The sequence below is a fragment of the Morone saxatilis genome, unplaced genomic scaffold (assembly GCF_004916995.1).
Source record: "Morone saxatilis isolate NCDOM2014 unplaced genomic scaffold, NCSU_SB_2.0 Contig14, whole genome shotgun sequence".
NCBI lineage: Eukaryota > Metazoa > Chordata > Actinopteri > Moronidae > Morone > Morone saxatilis.
In genome coordinates this window covers 9,716,668-9,730,391 of record NW_023339696.1, presented here as the reverse complement: position 1 = coordinate 9,730,391, position 13,724 = coordinate 9,716,668, and the positions used below count along the sequence as shown (strand labels likewise).

Sequence of the window (13,724 nt, the reverse complement as noted above, 5' to 3'; positions counted from 1 at the left end):
ACGTCAACTCGCACACATGTAAGCATTAACACAGACACACTTGTAGTTGGCGACATGCAGACAAAGAAAATAAATAAAGAAATAAATGCACAATAGGAGACTTTCACACACAATAACTGTGATGATGTACCTCCTTGATTCTATTCATTTCCCTCCTATTTCCACAGACTGTAATTGCAACCATTTTCTCTTCACTGCTGGGTGCCTATTTACCTGGTAGAGGTAGTTTAGAGTTGCTTTTACGTGTATGACCTGAGCATGGCTGCCGATGTGAATTGACAAATGTATGACAGAGGTTCCAGGGGGTTGCTGAGGTGCTATTATGAAGATTTGTGCAAAGCGTTGTTCATTCAGATGCCCAAGTGTGGTATAAATTGCACTTTTTAGTAGTGGGTTGCAGTGCCTCTTCATATTTAAATTGTTAAAGGTTTAGGCTGTCTGTGGGAAATTTTACCGTTCTCCCAGTGTGGTGTGGTGCTCAGTTAACTCTCCCATCTTTCAAATACATTTAGGTGAATTAGAGGCACCAAGGCTCAGGTTATGCTCAAAAAAGTGGTGCTTTTCACCTGAAAAGTGCCAGAAACAGTTGTGCTATGAACAAGAAAAGAAAGCTGGAGAAAAAAGTACAAACCGAAGCTATTTGGCAATTCAACAAGTATCTGCCCATAGATGGTGAGTGTGTCTGTGTTTGCCTTGCAGTGCACAGATTATCTTTCCAGGGTGCTTCCCTGTCCCTCTGCCTGGTGTAAGCAGGGATGTGCTGATGCATTCAGCTTTTGTTAATTGGTTAGAAAAGGTACACACATTAGACATTGAACTTTAAACTGTTCGACAGCAGCGGCTGAAATCAACTTCATGTGACTTTTGTTCAATTACTCAGAAAACCAAGACCTTAGTCACATGCTCACAGAGTTCCTCCCAATTTTCTCCACCAGTTGCTGTCCAAAGATATCATCTCCGGCACCATTATGTCAAAATAAGATTTGTGTGTGTGCGTGTGTGTATGTGTGTGTGTCTGTGTGTGTGATGGGTCAAAGGTCAGGACAAGAGACACGACGCGCCTGTCTTACTGACATGGTTGACACTTGGGGAGGAAGGCAGTGACACCATATGCGTTTCACTTTGGATCAAAGGGCATTTGTAACCGATTCTGTGAGTCATGAACCACCTCTGGTATCTCAAGTGAATTTCAGATGACTGATACAAACTTCGTGTGAAGTGCAACAGCTGGCCACTTCCTTTCAGTAGCTGGTGAGAAGATTTAGGAGGGGCAGAGTGTTGTGGTAGAGTGTTGTTTGGAGAGGGCTTTTTGTTTTAGGGGGCAACTTTGAAACATTAGAGCAAAGTAAACAAAGAGTTTGATAGATGGAAGAATTTTGAGAGGTGAGTGTGAGGACTTTGAAAGGTGATGGGGAATGGGTTGGTCTGTTTTTTTAAAGGTTTATGCTTGAGTCTTGGTTTGTTATTGCTGGCTTTATATGTCTGACTTGGGAGCAATATGGGAAAGGACTGGTGCATAGTGTATGTACACATGCATGCTCTAATTTTGCTCACGCTATTTTGTAGTGCACTTACATTAGAAGACTAGTAAGAGAAAAGTGGAACTCCGCTACACAAGTCACACATCAAATCAAGTGTTAAACGTCTTACCTTCTGTAAAAAAAAGTTAGGCTATATAAAGCTCCGGCTGTGCTAATGCTGATAAGTTGCCTCAAGTGATGTCACTCGAGTCACCATCAGTTGGAAATCGAGGTTGTGGAGTTAGAAAGAAGGGAGCTTATACTATCTCACTCCTTATCTCTGCATGAGGCTAGCAGCTCCAAGCTACAGAAGCCGCTAACACACCCGATTCTCTGACTGACGGTCAGGGGTTGAGTTGCATAATGTGGATGCCAGGTGTGGACAAGGAAGAGGAATGCATAGAATAAAAAATACAATATCTCTGGTTCTGTAGCATTGATTTCGCAGGAGTATTGTTTGACTTAGGTTTCAGATGTGACAACTGAAATCATTGCAATTTCTTTGCTGACTGTATCTCCCTTATAAGAAATTGAAATGTCCACACACACATCCATCCACTGCTGTCTATAGCAATCAAGTTCTATTTACCTGCATCCTGATTCTCATTCATAGCCAGTCAGTTCGCCATCTGATATTGGTTCCCCTCGTTGACTCAACAGGACAGAAGCTAAATAAAGGAAAGGTTAATGTGCTGTGCTCATTTTAAGTATGCATCAGCCACTCCATGATACCATATCTGTTTCCAAAAGGGGTACAACCATTCGCTGTTGGGAGTCACACGCTGTTACCAGTGTGTGTACGTGTGTGTGTGTTACTCTGTTTGTGTGTGACTCGCTGAGAGGCGAGGAGATCTAACATGGACCTGTCACCTCACACACAAACACACATGCATACACGCTGTTCTGAGCAAAGAGAGCAGGACGTCTGGAAACACTGCAGTGGACCAGCAAAGTTTTATGGACTGTGAGTGTGGCACACTGTGTCTGCTCAGATGCACCTCAGGGCAAAGTAGTCCCCAGCTTGAGATAAAGACTTGTGTTAAGAGTCATATAACCAGAGATACGTTTATCCATTACACGTTTCATGCATAATCCTTCCAGGAAAGAAATATCATTAACAATACATTTGTTTTAGCTTTAAATTGAATTTAAAACAATAACATTTATATATGATACATTGCACAACAACAAAGAACACTTCTATATCTCTATGTGAAGCGCTCTGTGAATTGCAGTGAGATTTCTTTGAGGGCGTTCTGTGAAAAAGGAGACGCGTTGTGGCTAGTTGTGTCTCAGGGCGTTTTGTGTCATCTCATAGTTTGCAGAGGAGGGCAACTGTTTCATATGTCATCAGGGTAAAGCAAAGGCAGACTGTTCTCATTCTTATCTCTCTCTATGGCTACGTAACTCTGGTTCAGGACCGGAGCCAAAAGAACAGGGAAATCAAGGGTTGGCCATCAGTCAACGTGTTATTGTAGATGTGGAAATATAACCCAACAACTCTTATCTTTGTGGATAAGGATTATATTAGCACAATCATACTTTAGATTTGAATAGGATTTATGAATAAATGGATTCCTAATCAGAGAAATGCTACAGCTTCTAATAAAGACATATGATTATTATTTTCAGATTTGCTCCTCTGGTCTGTAATTTTCCATTTATTGAAGACAGTTCTTGACCTCCAAACGCCAGGTTAAAAAAAAGGTAAAAAAATTAAAGAAATTTCTCATCATCCGATATTAAATATATTTCTTCAGCCTGTTTTAGTCACACACAATGCATATTATAATATATTAAAATGCAGTCTGTGCATACTAGAAAGTTATTCTTGGATCAGCACTTGATTAAGCTGGTAAATAATTCAGTATTGTGCGTCATCAAAGAAAGTATGGAGACACATCAAACTAATTTAGTATTCATACATACACATACATTCATTTGCTGCTTTCTCAGTGAGGGGACTTGTTAGCCATAACATATGTGCCTCTGAGGTGAGATAGAATTTGCATATTTAACACAGATTTGCAATGTTTGACCTCACAGGCTAAATGGAAGGCCACTTTAGCCTCATACATCTTTTTATTAAATGGATTCATGCTAGATATTTAAATATGATTGCAATAGGCAAGCTACAAGATCTAATTTGCTGCTTGTGACAGGGTGAATGATAACAAGTTGAATAATCTCATCGAAGAAGCAAAACCAGAACATTTCTAGATAATACGGGTAGTTTATAAAGCTATCTAAAAAGCAGAATAGTATTCGAAGGTGGATGAGATTTCTGCTGGTGCGTGACCACTTCATCTCCATCGATTACCAAATGTACTTGCACACACGTCTGAAATAAATGTATGGTAAGCACGGAGGGATGCGATTACATATTCAGGGAATGTAAGACCTGCCCTGCTGAGAGATGTATGAATGTGTGAGTATTCCTCCACGTCCATGAATACAGAGGAGCCTCCCCCTATTAAACACAACAGTGGGATTATCATTCCCCCTTTTCTTTCTTTCATCCTTCGTCATCTTCCTCTGTTGTCTCACTCCATCCCTCCTCTCATCTATCAGGCACACTTCTCGGTAGACAGCCCCTGCTGTTTACTTTTAATTTCTCTCTGTGAATCCTAATTGCATGCTGTGTCTTTCCAGGGTCAGTTCTAATCAGAATTATGATAAGTGCTTCAGACTCTGTAGCCATCGCCTCAAAAACGCCTCAAGTATTTTTGTCGTGGGCTCTGCTGTTGTCAGTAGGTGGTCTCCATTTTGCTGACTTTGCTTTTTGAAAAATAAAATGGATTTTTCTTTCCAGCAATGAACTGAATTAATTTGAAGTTATTTGCATGTTGTTATTTTTGCTTGTAGTCTCCTAATGTAATATTTGTCCCATAAAACTTTCCATCTAAACCAGTCTTTATTTCTTTTCCCTCTCTTCTTTCTCTCTCACTATAAGTCCCTGGTCCTCAGGGCACAACTGTCTTCTCTCCCTTCCTCCTTCAGTCATATCCTCCCAGCTGTCCTTTATACCTCTGTATTTCCCCTCTTTTCCACACTCTTTTTATTTTTGCACCTCTACACTCTTTCAACCTGGAGACTATTGCTTCACAAACACCTCAGAGAGTCACACTAAGCACTAAAATGCATCCTGATTGATCAAATCACAAGTAAACAGCTCTATATGCAGGTGTGAATGTACCCACTAGGATGCACTGGGACTGAATTCCTTGAGCCACATTTGAAGGTGGCCAAGGACACATGTGGCCACAAATGTAGTATACTGTGAATGCAAATGTGCCCCTGTCCAAGCAGAAGGACTGTCTAGGTGTTTGTTTATGGCAGAAAGAGTTAAGAGACGCCAAAAAATACCAGAAGCCTAGAGTAGAGTGAGGTCTGTCTTATTTTCATTTTAAGCACAAGTCCTGGTTTATAAAAAATATAATGTATGTGCTTATCATGTGAACACTCAAGAGACATTTGAAACATTCTGATAACAGACGCATGATATAATATGTCTCAAAAATATTTCAATGCAATAAAAATATTACAAACAAACTGAGCTGAGAAAAATAGTTTGCCATGACTGCTCTTAAAGGCAACTGCAATTACAATAGAAGAAAATCTCTAATTGTTACTTTACCTGATGGATAAAAACGGCATGTTAAATCAAGAATGTGTGACCAACATTGACAGAATTGACAAAATATCATTATGAACATTACCGTACACATGTTTTTGTGTGCCACAATCCAATCCTTTCTCCTGTCTGTGTGCTGGAGACAAAAGTACTAATTCAAAAATGTACAATACATTGAAACAATGTATGAAACAATGAAATAACATATGTAAAGAAAATAACACTTAATTCAGGAAACTTGAGAAAGACGCTGAATTCCTAACAAGTGACCCTTTGTTTTAGAAATAGTAAGAAGCAGGTCTTAAGACCAGGTTCTTGGGTTTTATGTACTGCAAATGTGGTAAGGAGCTACTGTCAATTATTCATAACACAATGTGCTCTTCATTCAGTAGCAGAAAGTCTATCGGGCTCTCTTTGTTTACCCCTTTTTACTGAACACCAACATTCATTCGTGGTGTCTCATCCAGAGGATGTGAAACATGTACAAGACTACACAGGGGACCTCCCACCCCTCCAGTCAGATCCGATGCACACAATGGGGTACTGTTTTGTCATATTAATGAAGCACCCTGCATTAAAAACTGATGAATGATTGGAGAGAGAGAAGAGTGCAGAATAAAAAATGTAAGGTAATCAACATAATGTCAGGCACTAAACCACACAAAGTGATGTGCCTTGTCACTGCCACCGATGAATCAAAAATACCCCGGCACCTTTCTCTTATCTTTCCATCAACTATCCACGTCTCATTACTAAATTGATTCTCTGTGTCCTTGGGGCACCGGAGGTGTCGCTCTATCATTTGAAACAGTTTAAGAGACCTGGTGGGTGGGGGTGGGGGAGGTGTGTGTGTGTGTGTTTCTGCACCCAGTTGAGTACATACAGAAATAAACTGACTCCCTTCCATTTCATGCTTTTCAAATCATGTAGTCACAGTGGGTGGGATGTGAAGTAATAAGGGAGCGTCAAAATGAGGAGAAATGTAGGATGAAGAGAATTAGCTTTAAAAAGAACTCATGTGACAACCCATTAATGAGAACATACAGTGCTGAGGCATACTGGGAGAGTGGAGCTGACTTGAACTGACCCATTCATTCATTCGTGTGTGTGTGTGTGTGTGTGTGTGTGTGATCTGACACTAACCACTCAGTTATGTTTTCTCTGCCTGGAGGTTAAAGATGAAGCATGCAGCCATTGTTTTTGATGGGCCATGCCACAAGGTCAAAGTGAGAGAAAGGGGGACGAGAGACTGGGAAGAATGTACAGACTCAGCCGAGCACAACAACACAACATATAGCAGGGAACCGACTTTTAAAAACTAAATAGAATTTTCAGTCAAGAGGAACAATGTTTTCATTTCCATAGAAAGTGCCACTCATTTGCATGAATAAATATGAGAATAAAAGTGTTTGCCCTATTTCACATTTCTGAAAACTGACCATAAACAATGAGCCATTTTACACAACTTAGACTTGGTTATATTGGGATGGTCTTGTACATTTCAGCATTGTTTTTCTCCCTCTGCAGATGGCAAATGGATCTATTGATGTTGCCACTGTGGGCTGCCACTGGATGAATTATGTAACAGCCTCGCTGGGTTATGAAGGCGACTGTGCAGGAGAAAAAGTACTTACGCTGCTGTCGTGACAACTGATAACATAACCTCTGTATTTACATATGCTGTGCTATGTAAATCCACCATGTGTATGCATGCTGTGTGACTCACTGCAGGCCACTGATACAGGATATTTAATGGACTGCTCCACAGTAAAGAAAAAGCTCAATTTGTCATTACCAACCATAAATAGTTGGTGTAGAAACTCAGTCAATCATGAAATGTAGTTAATGAGATATTATACCAAGGTGGTCATCAGTAACTCATTTGAAGGTTACAGAAAACAGAATTTATTCTTTTAGACATTAGATATTTAGTATGAATACTGAATTGAAAGTAAAGGACAATTAGGCACACTGACTAGGTTCAGCTGTTTCAAATTCAGGGCAGTTTTAGCTGCCAATGCTAATGCTAAATTATGCCGATGGACTCTAGGTATTGAGTTGTGTTGACATGCTACCATGCTAACAGAGATAACTAACTGCAGTCTACCAGTTTCCCCAGCTAATCAATATATATATTTCCCTAAGATAATTAGTCTTTAATCCTGTGGCCAGCCCACAGCGAAGATTGGGTACAAAATATTCTTTTATCTTGAAATGTAGGATCTCTGTAATAAATCTGATGCAACCATTTGTAACTTCCTGTTAAAACATATCTACTGTTCCCTTTTTAGGAAAATAAGTGCATGTGCTAATCTAATAGAAACTGTGCACAAAGAACCAAAATATGATTCAATTGCTTCAGATATTACCATTTTCCATTAAAGGCTCTAGAGAGATAATACATTAAATATTTCTCAGTGGCAGTACAGAGACAAAATCACTGAAAGCCCCAATCTTGTGTTGCACCCACAGTATTCCTCCCCTTTCTCTCCATCTCCGTTGCTGCATGTCTCACCCGCTGCCTCATTTACTCTTCAAAGGGAGAGCAAAGCATCTGTCTATTACGAGGAGCCCGGGGCGCTCTGCAGAGTTGTGTTAAGTAATAACAACCAGTGACGTCAAAGGCTCTCCGTCTGAGTTGGAAAGAGGGAGGGCGAGGGGGCGAAGAAAAAGGGATAAAGGGAGAAGGAGGAGGGGAGACAGACATGGAAGTGGTTGTGTGTAAAAAAAAAAGTCTCCTCCACTTGTTGCCTTGCCTTCTCCAGTCTGCTGCATAACACTGAGCATAAACACTTAGTTGCAAATTGTTCTTTAATGACGAGCCTCAAACACTGATGTGAATTCTGTTCCTCCTCTCTTAATGGCTGATAAATGTTATTGCAATGATTTTTTTCCTGGCAACTTCTTGCCTTTTTTTCCCCCACTGGCTCAGAGAAGAGCGGAAGCAGCCTATTATGCTCCGTCACACATCTGCTGCTGAGCGTAATTCTGTATATGGTCCTATCGCAGGAGCCGGTATGTTTATGTCATATAGGGCAGCAGCAAGTGGAAGACAGCGTCTGTTCATCTTCTGTTGTCAGGGTGAGATCAAGTTTGCTTTTATTATGTCAGGTTGAGGTCCTGGGATGAATGTTGCTTATGTTTTTGAAGGTGACCTTTAATTCACTAACATAATAAATGGATTGGTAAACATTAGGAAATCCCACAACTTCTTTTCTGCTTACTAAATTCTCATTAAAAGCCCGTATGGTGTTTGTTTTGTATTCCTCCAGTGTAAGTAGCTCAACTAAGCCCTCATGAGTCTGATTTTCATTTAAAAAAATAAAAACACTGGAAACAAGCAACAACATTTGGCAAATTACTAATTTAACTTAATTTCTCCCTCTACCCACATACTCATTCCTGGAGTCAAAGCACAGGACTGAAGACCGATTGGGGGGATTAGAGATCTTAGGGTGTTACACTCTTTCATAAGCACAAGTGACAGAAGTGGCAGTGAGTGGAGGATACATTAGAGGATTACACCTTAAGACAATATAGAAGTCTTAACATGCCTCATTATGGCTGCTAACCATGCTCTGTCAGCTGACGGCTGTTTGTTACGACCACAAACACCACAAGAAGGCACCCACACGACTTACACACAACTGAAGAAGCACAAGAAGCTTACATTGTATATAAACTACAATAGGAAGCTGGTTTGGTGGTAGAGGACGCAAGACGTTACATTGTGCTGAGCTGTTTACAGTAAACAACCCAGAAGGCCTTGCCAGGACTGTGGAAGTCACAGTGTTTTTGGCAGCCAACACACTCTCCCACCCACTTCACCTCTAGGCTAGATTGTGAATCTGAATCCACGGGGCAATGTCAAACCATATAATCTCACCTCTATTCTGCCCCCGCCCGATCTTTCGTCTGTCTCGTGCATTTGATCCCCACAGCACTTTCTTTCGCACACATTTTACAGCTCACTGCGAGCACATGACTCCGCTTGGCAAACCTAAGTGCCTGAAGAATGTGTAAAAGTCCACTCAGTCAGCAGGCCTATACCGACCAACAGACTTCCCTTTTCCATTACAAGCGCAGCTGCTGTGATGACAAAGGTTAGGACTCTCGCACCGAATGTCATCAAGATATATGAATAGAGAAGACAAGAAAAGCGTGAAAGAAAATGAGTTAATAATACACAAGATATTCCATGTGACCTCCTCTGTTCCTTAAGTCTCTCTGCTTTTTTATTTTATAGTATTTTTTTTACTTTTAATATCTATCTATCTATCTATCTATCTATCTATCTATGTACATCATTAGGAGACAGCAACTTTCACAGGTTCTGGTTAATGGTGTAAATAAAAATAAAAATGTAGCCTTCTTTTTACTCCCCCCTTTCCAATACAAACAGTATAAGTTACACTGACATTGTAGAGCAGTGACTTCATATCAGGCACATACACCTATGTGTGTTAGTGCACTTTAAATTTGGCAACAGCATGCGTTCAGCCGAGCAATGACGTGCGCAGCCTACATCAGCACCTTGGATACGGGCACACCATTCACCGTAGGGCTCCTGCCCCGTTTTAGACCAATCAGCGCATGTGTTTTCTAGATAGCATTCAGCACCACCCACACTGCTGCCAGCTGTATTGTTCCGCTATAGGGAATCTCCTCTCAGGCAATATACTGTACATTCATCTTAACTCCTGCAGTTTTTTTTTCTTTTCATGGCAGATTAGAAAAAAGCCAAGGTCCTTTATGAATGACTTATGGGATATAAATGAGACTGTAATCGCGTAAATGGCTCCCTTTAGGGCTCTGCTGTGTGGTATAAACACGGCACAGGCATTTAAGGAGCAACGAGTCGTGTGTTGACATGTGTACAATGCTTAAGTATATCAATTAATAGCACAGTGTCCCTCATTTTGGGAGATAATGACGGCTACACCAGCATATGCACCTGGATATCTAGCAAACAGAAGCTCCTGTCTGTAAAACATCAACAATACGACGGTTCCACATCGATAATAGTATTAGTTTGCAGACAACTCAGACACGGGTGGGTTATCTGTTCATATAATACATTTTCTGTCTTTACAATAATTACTTTAGCCTTTTGCTGTCAGCACAGACCTAGGTTATCTCTGACGCAAGCGCTCATCACAGGCGTCTCTCCCATTTCACAGAATCATATGTCTCCGGATCGACGCCGCGGCTCAGCCAATGGGCGCACGGCGGAGACGCCTCTCCGGGGGCGGGACTAGCACTCTGGACCAATCGCAGCCGGTCATATTGTTTTGACCTCTGAAACCGCATCACCGCCTACCTCGTGCCCATGGCGGAGGAAAGCTATAAATACAGGCGACGCTGTATCAGGAGGCGGACGAAGTTGCTAAACTCCCGGAGAGGCGGGAGCTACTCTGCAAGCCTGCTGAAAAGAGGAAAAAAAAAAATAACCTTAAAAACAGAAACCGAAGCGTAAAAACAAAGGCCAATCCTCCGAAATGTACATGTACTGGAATACTTTTTTGTAATGTTGATAATATATTCTATGTGAAGAAAGTATTTATACTTTTTTTTTCTATTTGCACTAACTAACGGTACTTCAGAACTACTGAGAATCTCTATTTTTTACGAAAAAAGTAAGTATCTTCCGCTTGTTTCTGTTGCTTGTAATGTGTATATAATTGTGTTGTATTTATGTTGCTTGCTGTCGTACTGTAAGTTAGCTCTATTCACAGTTAAGCTGATTTGCTGCGTCAGTCCACGAACTTAGGGAGGGGTGTGTGTGTGATACAATTGTGTACTATGTCCTTTTTTTTTCTTTCATCTTAATCTTAAAAATGGACAGCAGCACTCCCGAAGAGACTCTAAATGCGTCTGATATACTCGTGAATGTAGACACTAGCTGGCTATATCGTACTTTCCACTGTCAGTACAGGCTGTTATAAAGGTAATTTAGTGTTGCATAGTCTGTTAAATTGTAAAAAAAAAAACAAAAAAAAGAAAACCGTTTATTTTTAACTTTATTAAGGTGATACGTTGAATCAAGACCTGTAGCCATTTCGCAACTGTGAGGAATCACAGGCTACTGTTTGATGAGGGAGGCGATTGTTGCAATTTAAACCCCCCCTGTGCAGAATCTCTTCCTATATAGAGAGATAAATATATCACTTTTAGGTAGTTCACTGTCTGTATCCTTCAGTCCAGCTCTTCTTATCGGCGAGGATTATTGTAGTGCAGCCCTATTTCTTTATTTTTTTCCCCCCAATATAGTTTGTGGCATTCACATTTTATCCACCGTTATGTTTTAACAATCGAGTATTTCGTCTTCCCTGCGTGAGATTGCCAAACGTATGGGTGTCGCCATAGTGCGTTGTGCCTTATTTCGACATTGTTTTTAATGCAGAAAGCTCCCAGACTAATCGGCGGAGCTGTACGCACATCAGACCAGCCCCAGTGACACGGTTGTGAGCTTTGAACATTTTTGAAATCCACCTAGATTATGTCCTCGCTAACTTGTCCTCCATTAGGCATCGTTGACAGGGCATTTCCTCTGTGAAGTTGGCCGTTTTCTTTAGATTAAATGCAGCGCCCTCACATTAGTTGGCCAGCCTGCTGTATGGAAGCTATCCAGTAGCCTGTTATGTAACAGGATTCCCAAGTCATACCTTTTAACATTCAGGTAAACTATGTATACACATTTCAGTGCCACGTGAATGAGAAGTATTGCTTGATCAGTGGGCTCTGTGTGAACATTTGTGCAATGGCTGCACATTTTCTTCCATGTGACTGTTGCTGTGCTGTGACATTCAACTTATGAGCTCACAGCAGTCAAAACTGCAACATGCACTGGTACTTCAGACAGACCCTTAATAATTAAAGGACACTTACTTGCACTCCCCTTAAAAGGGCAAATAGACCTGTCTGTGGTGAATATTCACCAGGTAATCAAATATTTACCTTTTTCTTCAGATTTTATGTAAATGAATGATTGAGTATTAAGTATTTTTTTCTCTTCCGACTGTTGCAGGAAAACATTATCACACCCTGTGGAAGGACATCACTTCTACAAAACCAGCACTTTTGCTTTTGAACCTGTTTTGTCCCAAGTTCTGGTTGCTTTCGCCATCCTGCCTGGAGAGCATCTGTGTTACCAACCACGGATAAACAAAGCAGACCCAGTGGACACATTCACGGTCAGACACACCTAATCTTCACGCAGTTGGTAAACTTCAGCAGTTAGCTATGCAGCTTGAAATCCAAGTAGCTCTCAACTTCATCATCTCGTACCTGTACAACAAGCTGCCGAGGCGGCGTGTCAACATTTTCGGCGAGGAGCTGGAAAGGCAGCTCAAGCAGAAATATGAGGGACACTGGTACCCAGACAAGCCATACAAAGGCTCAGGATTCAGATGTATCCATGTTGGGGAGAAGGTGGACCCTGTGGTGGAGAAAGCGGCCAAAGAGAGCGGGCTGGACATTGAAGATGTCCGCAACAACCTGCCCCAGGACCTCAGCGTGTGGATTGACCCCTTTGAGGTGTCCTATCAGATCGGGGAGAAGGGGCCCGTCAAAGTATTGTACGTCGACGACAGCAATGAAAGTGGAGCTAACAGTGGGGGGCTTGATCTGGACAAGGAGATCAAGAACAGTTTCAATCCCGACGCACAGGTCTTCATGCCCATCAATGAGCCTGTGAACGGAGCCTCCCCGGGCTCCAGCTCACCCCTCTCCTCCTTCGGCCACCTCGGCAAGCAGTCAGCCCCACCTATTATTGCCCCCGCTCCACGTAGCTTCTGACCTTCACCAACAGCCACCTTCAAGTCCCGCCACCAAAGTTTGCTCCCCACTAGAGATTGGAAGGAGCAGCGGACGGAACAAACAACAACAACAGCGGCGCGGCAAGACCTGGCCAACAAGGTGGCATAACGAACCTCTCCCACCAACCTGGGCCTAATGTGAACATCCCTCCTGAAACAGAAAGCCATCCTCCAACCTCAATGCACTCTCTGTACGGGTTGGGCCTCGGAGTGCAGCCGCCAGCGCACCAGAACCCCTCCAGCCCTGTCCCCCAATGCCAAGGAGTTTGTGTTCCCCAAGCCTTCAGGGCCAAGGGCCAAGCCAGAGTGCTCTCTTCCTGGGGAAGCCTCACTCAAGCCCTCCAGCCCTGCATCACATGCCTTCGACATGTTTGGCGGCCTATGGTGGCTTAACGACAAAGTCCCATTATGATGCTTGAATTTCACTTGAACAACAATGCAGTAGTTCTAACTCAGCAATTCCAGCCAAGTTATGGCCAACCTATACACGTAAAGGTACTATTCTTATACAACTACTGTTCACACCAGAAACGACAAAGAGATATATGTGAATGGGGTGGGGGGTGGGTTGGGGGACAACACAAAGCAGCATTTTGAAAAGATTGAAAAGAGATAAAAAAAAAAAAAAAGTACAAGAACAGAATGTCGAGGATAAAAGGAAAAAAGTGACTTGTCAGCTGTAAGATCTGTGTTACGAGTCTAAGAGCATGAGCCCGAGGGTGAATTACTTTGCCCCCTTGAGTTATACCTTTA

The 13,724-nt window shown here is 41.9% G+C and overlaps 1 pseudogene; it reads left to right on the top strand.

Moving 5' to 3' along the window:
* The first annotated feature begins 10,513 nt into the window (after positions 1–10,513).
* LOC118323147 lies at positions 10,514–13,383 on the top strand (annotated as a pseudogene).
* Positions 13,384–13,724: the final 341 nt, after the last annotated feature.